Source organism: Haliotis rubra, unplaced genomic scaffold, assembly GCF_003918875.1.
Source record: "Haliotis rubra isolate DU_JTF1 unplaced genomic scaffold, ASM391887v1 Scf1639, whole genome shotgun sequence".
NCBI classification, from domain to species: Eukaryota; Metazoa; Mollusca; class Gastropoda; order Lepetellida; family Haliotidae; genus Haliotis; species Haliotis rubra.
This window is the reverse complement of record NW_025765602.1, coordinates 51,396-61,339: the sequence shown is the minus strand read 5'-3', so window position 1 is coordinate 61,339 and position 9,944 is coordinate 51,396.

Below are 9,944 nucleotides of genomic sequence, written 5' to 3'. Positions count from 1 at the left end.
ACACTACACCACACTACAACACACTACATCACTCTACAACACACTACATCACACAACAATACACTACACCACACTAATACACACTACATCACACAACAATACACTACAACACACTACAACGCACTACACTACACTACAACGCTCTACACCACACTACAACGCACTACACCACATTACAACACACTACACCACACTACACCACACTGCAACGCACTACACCACACTACAACACACTACAACACACTACATCACACTACAACACACTACATCACACAACAATACACTACACCACACTACAGCACACTACATCACACTACAACACACTACATCACACTACAACACACTACACCACGCTTCAACGGAAATGAATAATCATAGGGACAAGAGCGATTATATTTTTTTGCTGTTGTTGTTTTGTTTTGTTTATGAAAATTGAAAGAACTGTTGTTAAATTTGATTATGCCTATTATTGATCATCCTTCCAACAGTTTATAAAGTAATCTGTGAATGGTCAATTATGCATAAGAGTAAATGATGACTGTGAAATGAATTTCCAATCATATGACCCTACACTGATTGAAATATTGTAAGTTTGTGCCGAAAAAAACAAGTTTATTGATTTTCAAACAGAGATGTCTGAGCTATCCACTACTAGTTGTGTATCATGCGAATTGGATTTATAATTTTAAAAGGTTTAAATTAAATACAGTACCAGTACAGTTCATATATAATATCTATATTGTCACTTGATAATCAAGCATATGATGAAGTCATGTACTGTTTCCTTTGCTCCTCGGTTAATATAACATTAAATTGTTAATCGAAAGTATTAAATAGAATAAAAATGTTAATAGAACAAATATATTTTCATGCATATAGGTAAGTGCATGCATTTTTATCACTACGCCTGTGGTGGTAATGAAGTAACCCAAAACACAACGGATCGGGCAATAACACGTCTTATTATGCGTTTATAAGTAAAAAAACCCAACATTTAACCGAGATGAACATAAGTTGTAAAACCTTTACATCCTCTTTACAAGCTGTTATAGTCATTATACTGATTGTATCTATGCTACCTCAAATGGGTAATCTATAAAATGTATTATGGCATATACGAAGTGGAAAATGATATTGTGAAATCATGAAAAGCCACCATCTGTGAGCTGACATACGACAAGAGTTGCCTGTTATACAATAGCGTGTATCTGTCTGTGGACTCCTCACATTTCTGGCCAGTATCAGTGCATTGTCCTGGATACCCGGAACACGCTGATGGTGAAGGATTGTGACGTCATGTAACACGTGGTTATCTGTGGTCGCAACTCAGTAAGGGGAGTGCCGACCATTTGAAAGTATCACGAAATGGTTCACTTAACATGTATGCTGTAAATGAAATAGCTCGCCCGTTCAGAGAAAGGATGTAGTATTGTACAGTCTGGTAGCGCTTACTGAAACAGTCTCAAACAGACCAACCAGGCCATAGTACACATCAGAGGCGGATACCTTCACCTTAATATTTCAATCTTATATCCTCACTGTGACATATGTTATATTTGGGATTACACTTTCTGGGTAAAGTACAGATTCTAGTACTTTCTGGGTTGAGTCCCATCCGGGATTCGAACCCACACCCACAGAGTCAGGCACCTAATCGCCAGCACACAAAGTCAGACGCCTCACTCACTTCAACGTAATCTATTTAAGAAACCATTGCCTACAACATGTCAATCCATGGGAAAAGCAGTCTTACGTTGATCATATCACTGGCGATATGACAAAGCAGCGAACTGTATGCTAATGATATGAGAGTATGAGTGAGTGAGTATGCTTTTAGCAATATTCCAGCAATATCACGGCTGGGGGCCATGGGTTTCACACAATGGACCCATGTAAGGAATGGAACCCGGGTCTTCGGCGCGACGAGCGAACGCTTTAACCACTAGGCTATCCCACCACCCCATGTGTGAATATGATTAGAGTGTGACAGTGAAGATGTATCAGTACAATTGTTATGAGGCAGTGTTAAGCCTTTTGCGCTATATTTAGACTTCTAACTTTGTACTACCACACCATGCTGTACTGCTATAGTGATATATTTGTTTTGATTTGTGAACTTAGTCATTTGAAGAAGACAGTTGTTAATTACAAGACATTTCTAGTTATCTGCTGGTTTCACATCTAGTGTTAATCTTTGGGACTGATTCCCCGTTAACTGTATGGTTGTAACACTGGGGACCCACAAGTAACACAATAATGATTAGTAGGACAACAAAGATCTGACATTACACTATAGATGTTTACAACATGACTTCAATATTCTACTGAACAGAATGTTTTATACCATGCTTAGAGGATGGTGATATGGAGACAGTGTAAAGGAGTGTGTTTCTGTCATATCACATCAGAGCCTAAGAAAGCAACCATTTCGCATTGCATGTGAAATTACTCGCTCACTGTTTCCTTCAAGTGCTATATTCAAAAAGGTCGTTTGTTTTAGGTGTTTGTTTTATTAATCCAGTGTATTAAACAAGTCGTCGACCTCGGCCCTGAAAAGCTGCCTATCACTGTTCGTGTGTCCTGGTTGGACAAGGTGTTTCAGAGTGCTGTCCAGAACACCGTCATCTGCACAGACACAAGGTTCCCACCAGTTCATAGTCAAGGTCAAAAACCCGTTCAGCTAAAGGCATACATGGCCGCGATACGGGAAATGTATTACACAACATTGCTTAAGTCAATCATACCATCCAAGTTACACCTGTAAATGAGAGTTAGTTTTTTTCTTATGCTTCAACAGAGCTTGTTTTGCGGTTCTGCAAAGGATACAATGGATACAATCAGCCGTTCTAAAAACTAGAATAGGATGTTATTATTCCAGATAGCACATCTGGGACAACGTGTGGACGGATCATCACACATGTTCAGGCTTTTCTGCTTCTCACATCTGTATATGAAGCCTTGAAGGCGTCATCAACCTCCTCATTGTCCTAGTACAGGTCCTGCCTGCGTCTGTTCTCAGTCCTCACGAGGAAGAACATCTTGGAGAAGGTGTGTAAGTGTCCAGAGTGCTGAGGATAATACACATGTCATGCAACATAGGAAACGTTTGATTTGAGTGTCTTTACGGATACAGCATAACATGGCGAAGAGGGGAGCACCTGCACCACATCTTCAATCTCCTTCACCACATCTTCCCTCTCCGTCGCCACATCTTCCCTCTCCGTCGCCACACCTTCCCTTTTTCACCACACCTTTCCCCTTTCACCTGTGGTTATTTCACACTGTTTGTGTCAGTCGATGTGACATAAGTTAGAATTGCTATTTATCATTATTGGGGTATCAGCACCACATCATTGGGGGTTCACCGAAGAGGGTCATGAAACCACACTCACTCTTAACGAGTTGATGGATCGGACACTTACACTGATGACCTACCACACAGACATATATTGCTTGGTATTACTTATACATATGGCACCAGGCGACCAAGACACTTCTCTTTGCCACCCAAGGTGACTGAGTAAGGTCAACCCTCGTCTGGGCTGTAGGATGGTCCCGGCTGTTGCTGGAAGGATGGTCCCGGCTGTTGCTGGAAGGATGGGAACGATTAGAACCCGTGTAGGTAGTCGTCTATAATGGTCAGGGTTGTACGAAATGATATGTTAACTGCCTTAAGTAGGGATTGATTTAAACAGCTGGAATCGATCTTCTCAGGAAAAACAAAACAAAACAAGATAAGACGCCTTTAGACGCCCCTTCTATTCTATTCTTGGCTGAAAGCTGCTCAGTGACAAGGTGAGCAAGTGACTAAGATTCTTTGATAGTGGAGGAAAAAGTGAGAATTTTCAGAGATCGCTGTTACATCGAGATGCAGGTTTGTCTTACCCTGGGTCTCTAGTGTCATTCATAGTAAGGCAATCACCGTTGTCCACATCATCGGCACTCTTGTTCTTGAAGGTATGTGATAACTCCGGGTGGGACAACTTAGGAATGGCCAGCGAGTCCTAACTTGACACACAGAAGGAAGCGAGCTACAAAGACATAATTTATATCATTGGAAGATCTCGAGGAGATGAACCCAAAAGTCCATGTGCCAGTGCGCTCACGTGTTCATAAGCTCACAAATGGGCTCTGAAAATGCATTTCTGCAGAAATTACTGGCAGAATTAATTTTTTCCGCAGAAATTTCTGGCAGATTTTTTTTTTACCGCAGAAATTTCTGGCAGAATTTTTTTTTCCCGCAGAAATTTCTGGCAGAAATTTTCATTTCACTACCAGAAATGTCTTAATTGAAAATGATTAGACACCATCTTTGGATAATTCAATATGGACTTTCTTCAAATGATGTTGTTTTCTCCTGTAAACAACTTCAAGTGGGAGGGGAAATGGTTCCCAGAAGTAAATACTCGTAATGGCTAATTATTTGGGAGAGTGTGTATTTGACCGTCCTTTCACCTGTATCAGATAATTTATGAGACACCTGCGTGTGGGCCACTTCTTGTTTATTCTAGGTAATTAGCAATCAGTGTGATCAACTGATCTGGATCTGATCTTGTTGGGTTTGGGGTATTTGCATCAGAATGACAATAACTGATTCATGATCAGGAAACTAAAACTATATACACTTCTGTTATTACCTCAAAGACCGGTTTGAGGAATTTAAGCAATTCATATCATCATGACATTAGATGTTTTGGTTCAGTTCTGTGTTGGACCTATTCGATACACTATGTTTCAGGTGTACGAGGTCAGATAAAGTAGGTTGTATATATATATACAAATTATACAACAACGTCATGAACAGCAATTATGATTGTATGTTTCATTGGCATTCTAGCATGCGGCTTCTTAATAGCAACTTCTTGTTCTTTGCATAAAGCAACGTGTGACGAGCGCTGTGAATGTAGTGACTGACGAAGGGTACTACATACCATAGCCTACGAAGAGCTGACCAAGCTATAGACTTCAATCAGCACCCGTTTTTTTATGACTGTTTTTACAACTTAATCCGTCCTGCTTATCGGCTTCATGGCTGTGCTATTTATTGTTCTTACTTCCCACCTGGCCTCGTCCAATTATCTACCCCTTGTTATTCAAGTACACGATGTTTGTCACAGCATTCGATCATTCTAATCACTTGGTTTTTGTCACCGTTAGCTTGAACATGGTGTGAGAACCTACACAGAAACGTTGCTCTATGCAATTAACAAGAAGTTGCTATCAAAAAGACCGTATGTTTTTATTAGAAATTTTGCTGTCGCATTCCTCGGAAATTAGAGACAATTGTGAATGTCGAGTCACCACTGATTTTTTTGAAATGATGTTAGTCACCCAGGATTCCTACAAAATATCGTGTTAAATTGTTTGAAAATATACCAGTCCTAATGATTCATTCATCCACATCTCTTGTTTATCTAACACTGCCGTTGCAATAAACAACCTATACATTGGATCAGTAAAAGAGCAAAACTTGCTTATGAAAATATCTCTTCAGGTAATGTGTTGAAACGGCTGGTTTGTGCACATAGATAGTGCTAAACATAATGTACCATTGCACAAATGAAATGCATAAAGTCAGTATTTTGAAGTCAGTGGTCCAACAAACTATAATGTCTACGTTCTATCGAAAAGGTGTCAAAATTTTCTTGGATAAAATGGTGAATGAAACTTGATGAATACGTTTGGAAAGAGCTACGATATATACCTGCAAAACGCAGAGGTTGTTCGAGATTTATACAGTATTGTGATTACAGTATTTTTTAAAATTTCCATTAATGTTTACATTTTTCATAATACACGACATAACAAAATGAAAATAGGATTAGCAAACAGGCCATATGGCCTATGTCAATGCTTCTCCGCATATAGTTCGTTATTATCTTGACTTAATTCTATGGAGCAGACATTAGGACATTAATGAATGAATCAAAACAAACGAAAATAAAGAAAATAAAATAAAGAACAAGACACCAAGTGCATTTTATGTTTATAGGTTGTTACTTGAATTCCGTAAAGCGATTAGTTTCAGTTATGTAATTCTGAACGGATTTTATAAGGTTTTCATTGTCTAAAGGAGATAAATCGTCATTGCTGTGAAGTATAGTATATATGCTGAGGTGGTTAAGGACAAAGTATCTCCTCGATGAATTTTCACATTGTTTTGTCACTGAACAACACGCTCCATGCTGTTGCTACCGAGATCATAATATATAGATCTTATCTATTTTATGATTTGTGTTGTAATACGAGTGTGAAAGGAAACGATTATTCATACAATGATATCATGAGAAAATATACCAATCACGAATTAAACGCATATGATTTGCACACCACCATATGATTTTAGAGCCTCACGTTAGTGACTTACATTCATATCATTCCTTCAACACATTTTCGCTTCATGGATGACAACGTCTATATTATATAGGATGCGGCGTTTCAGTATAGATTATTATACCGTTGTCAAGCGAGACTGAGGTGCTGTAGCAGACTTATATATACATCAACATGGATTAAGCAGTTCAAATCCGCGGACACAAGCCCTCCATCAACAGAGATGAAGGATATCTCATCCCATCTGCATACAATGAACTGATAGCAACAACTTAGCAGAGCATTCCAGCCATGTATATTTTCTACCTCTTGGACATTTGACTTCCCCCTGTTGTCACTGCTTTATTACCCTATCCTATAGTTGTTGCTGTTAATCCCTTTGATGCACGCCTACATGTTGTTTTACTTATTCCCTGTAAAGTCTGATCTGTGCAAAGAGTGGGCACCTGCTCCTTTTGATAATTATGATTACCCCCTCTCTAATAGAGTTTTGTCATTTGCAATGAATTATAGTAACCCTTATCGTAGATTACCCAGCAACATATGTTTGCTTGGACACTGAGCCGTTGCCTACCTTTTCCTGTACCACATAAAATCTGCATGGTATGCCGGTTGATATTGTTATTTGAAATCGGCAGACAATGCACACCTGTTGTTGCTGCAGGACAATGAATATTTCCGATACGACATTGTAAGTACTTGGGGGTGCAGACATATGACTTAAATATGTTTGCGCATGCTGCTTAATATCATATTTGTGTAATACCACAATATACATGCATAAACTATCAAACTATGCATCGTTTAGAAAAAAAAGTATTTTGAATACATGAAAGAGAATATTTATAAAGTTATATCTTGTGAAATTTAATTGTGCGGACCCAATGTATGTTTCATTACAAAGTTCTCTGTTAATGTCTTCCTACAATCAACAAAATATCATCATCTGGTGTTTAACTGAACCGATAAAACCTACTGGATAGAACCCAAAAGACGTGTATTGTCCATGCGGCACCACCCGACATTGTTTTGGTGTTTTCCCCTGAGTGGCCGCTCTCTGGATTACGCAATTGTTAATTGCTGTGGCCACCAGGGACAACCGAACCGGGACGGTGGCCGCTTGTAGGGACAGCCCCATAAACAACAAATTATCAGGTGTGAAAACAATTAGATTTTCTCGGGTATTGTCACTTTGAACAGTGATACATTGTCGCTTAGGTATTGTTTATCATCTCAGTTCGGTACGCTGGTCATGTTGAGCGTGTTGATGGAGGCATTTCTAGGAATATGTAAATGATCAAATATTGTTATTATGTATCTAGTATGTGTCCAAACATATTGAATGCATTTATATTTATAGGAAAAGACTGAGGGTTTTTCATGTTGTTCAGAATATATGCTAATAATAAGCGTTCAATGATTTGAATACATGAATTAATTCACCTAAACTATATACAATGTATATATAGAGAGATGATATATATGCCAGGGTAGAGATTGCAAGCGGAGTCTGTACTGGTAGAAACTTATTATATAGAATAACCTATGCAATTGCAATCTCTACCAGTGGAAGCTCCATTCTGATCCTACATATGATTTTTTCATATGTGAAACCATAGTTTGTATCAACAAAATGGTCATGATTAGGACATTATCAATTAATGCAATTTGTATTAAAGTGAGATACATTGATATGGAATTATTTGAATTTCTTTACATTTTTCACATATTAAAATAACATGCATAACAAATGAATATTATTGTTCAGCAAATAAAGTGTTGTTTGCCTACAGAACAATCAGGGTTTCTACCAGTTGAATTGGAAATTGTACTGGTAGAATCGGATCTGACAGGTAGGATCCGATTTCAATCTCTACTAGTAGGATACTGGTAAAGACTGCGAAGTCTCTACTGGTAGAATCTCCCATCAGATCGCAATCTCAACCCTGACAAATATTTATATATATATATAGGACACATATTTCTCCGAGAGGATCTATCTCTGAAACATTTGGCAACAGGGCTCATGTCTAACATGAAATGACTGTAACTTCGTCCAGTGAAACTCATGTTATACAGAACGTGAATAAAAGATGTATAAAAAAATCACCATATTATTTTTATTTTCATTTCGTCTTGATAAGATGTTAAAATATGCCTTGTAAGATTTGTGCGGCGATCTACTTCTGGGAACCATTATCCCCTCCAACTTGAAGTTGTTTACAGGAGAAAGTAACATCATTTAAATAAAGTCCATATTGAATTATCCTAAAATGGTGTCTAATATTTTTCAATTAAGATAATTCTGGTAGTGAAATAAAAAATTCTGCCAGAAATTTCTGCACAATTCTGCCAGAAATTTCTGCGGTAAAAAAACATCTGCCAGAAATTTCTGCGGAAAAAATTAATTCTGCCAGTAATTTCTGCAGAAATGCATTTTCAGAGCCCATTTGTGAGCTTATGAACACGTGCGCGCACTGGCACATGGACTTTTTGGGTTCATCTCCTCGAGATCTTTCCAATGATATAAAATATGTCTTTGTAGCTCGCTTCCTTCTATGTGTCAAGTTAGGACTCGCTGGCCATTCCCAAGTTGTCCCACCCGGCCTTAGATACCTGTTATCACCATTGCAAGACACCTGTTATCACCGTACATGACACCTGTTATCACCATTACAAGACACCTGTTATCACCATTACAAGATAGCTGTTATCACAATTACAAGACAACTGTTATCACCGTTACAAGACACCAGTTATCACCATTACAAGACACCTGTTATCACCATTACAAGACAACTGTTATCACCGTTACAATACAACTGTTATCACCCTTACAAGATAACTGTTATCACCATTACAAGATACCTGTTATCACAGTACCATTACAAGACAACTGTTATCACCGTTACAATACAACTGTTATCACCCTTACAAGATACCTGTTATCACCATTACAAGATACCTGTTATCACCATTACAAGACAACTGTTATCACCGTTACAAGACAACTGATATCACCATTACAAGACAACTGTTATCACCGTTACAAGACAACTGTTATCATCATTACAAGACAACTGTTATCACCATTACAAGACACCTGTTATCACCATTACAAGACAACTGCTATCACCGTTACAAGACAACTGTTATCACCATTACAAGACACCTGTTATCACCATTACAAGACAACTGTTATCACCGTTACAAGACAACTGTTATCACCGTTACAAGACAACTGTTATCACCGTTACAAGACACCTGTTATCACCATTACAAGACACCTGTTATCACCATTACAAGACAACTGTTATCACCATTACAAGACAACTGTTATCACCGTTACAAGACACCTGTTATCACCATTACAAGACAACTGTTATCACCGTTACAAGACAACTGTTATCACCATTACAAGATACCTGTTATCACCATTACAAGACAACTGTTATCACCGTTACAAGACAACTGTTATCACCGTTACAAGACAACTGTTATCACCGTTACAAGACAACTGTTATCACCATTACAAGACACCTGTTATCACCATTACAAGACACCTGTTATCTCCGTTACAACTGTTATCAACATTACAAGACAACTGTTAT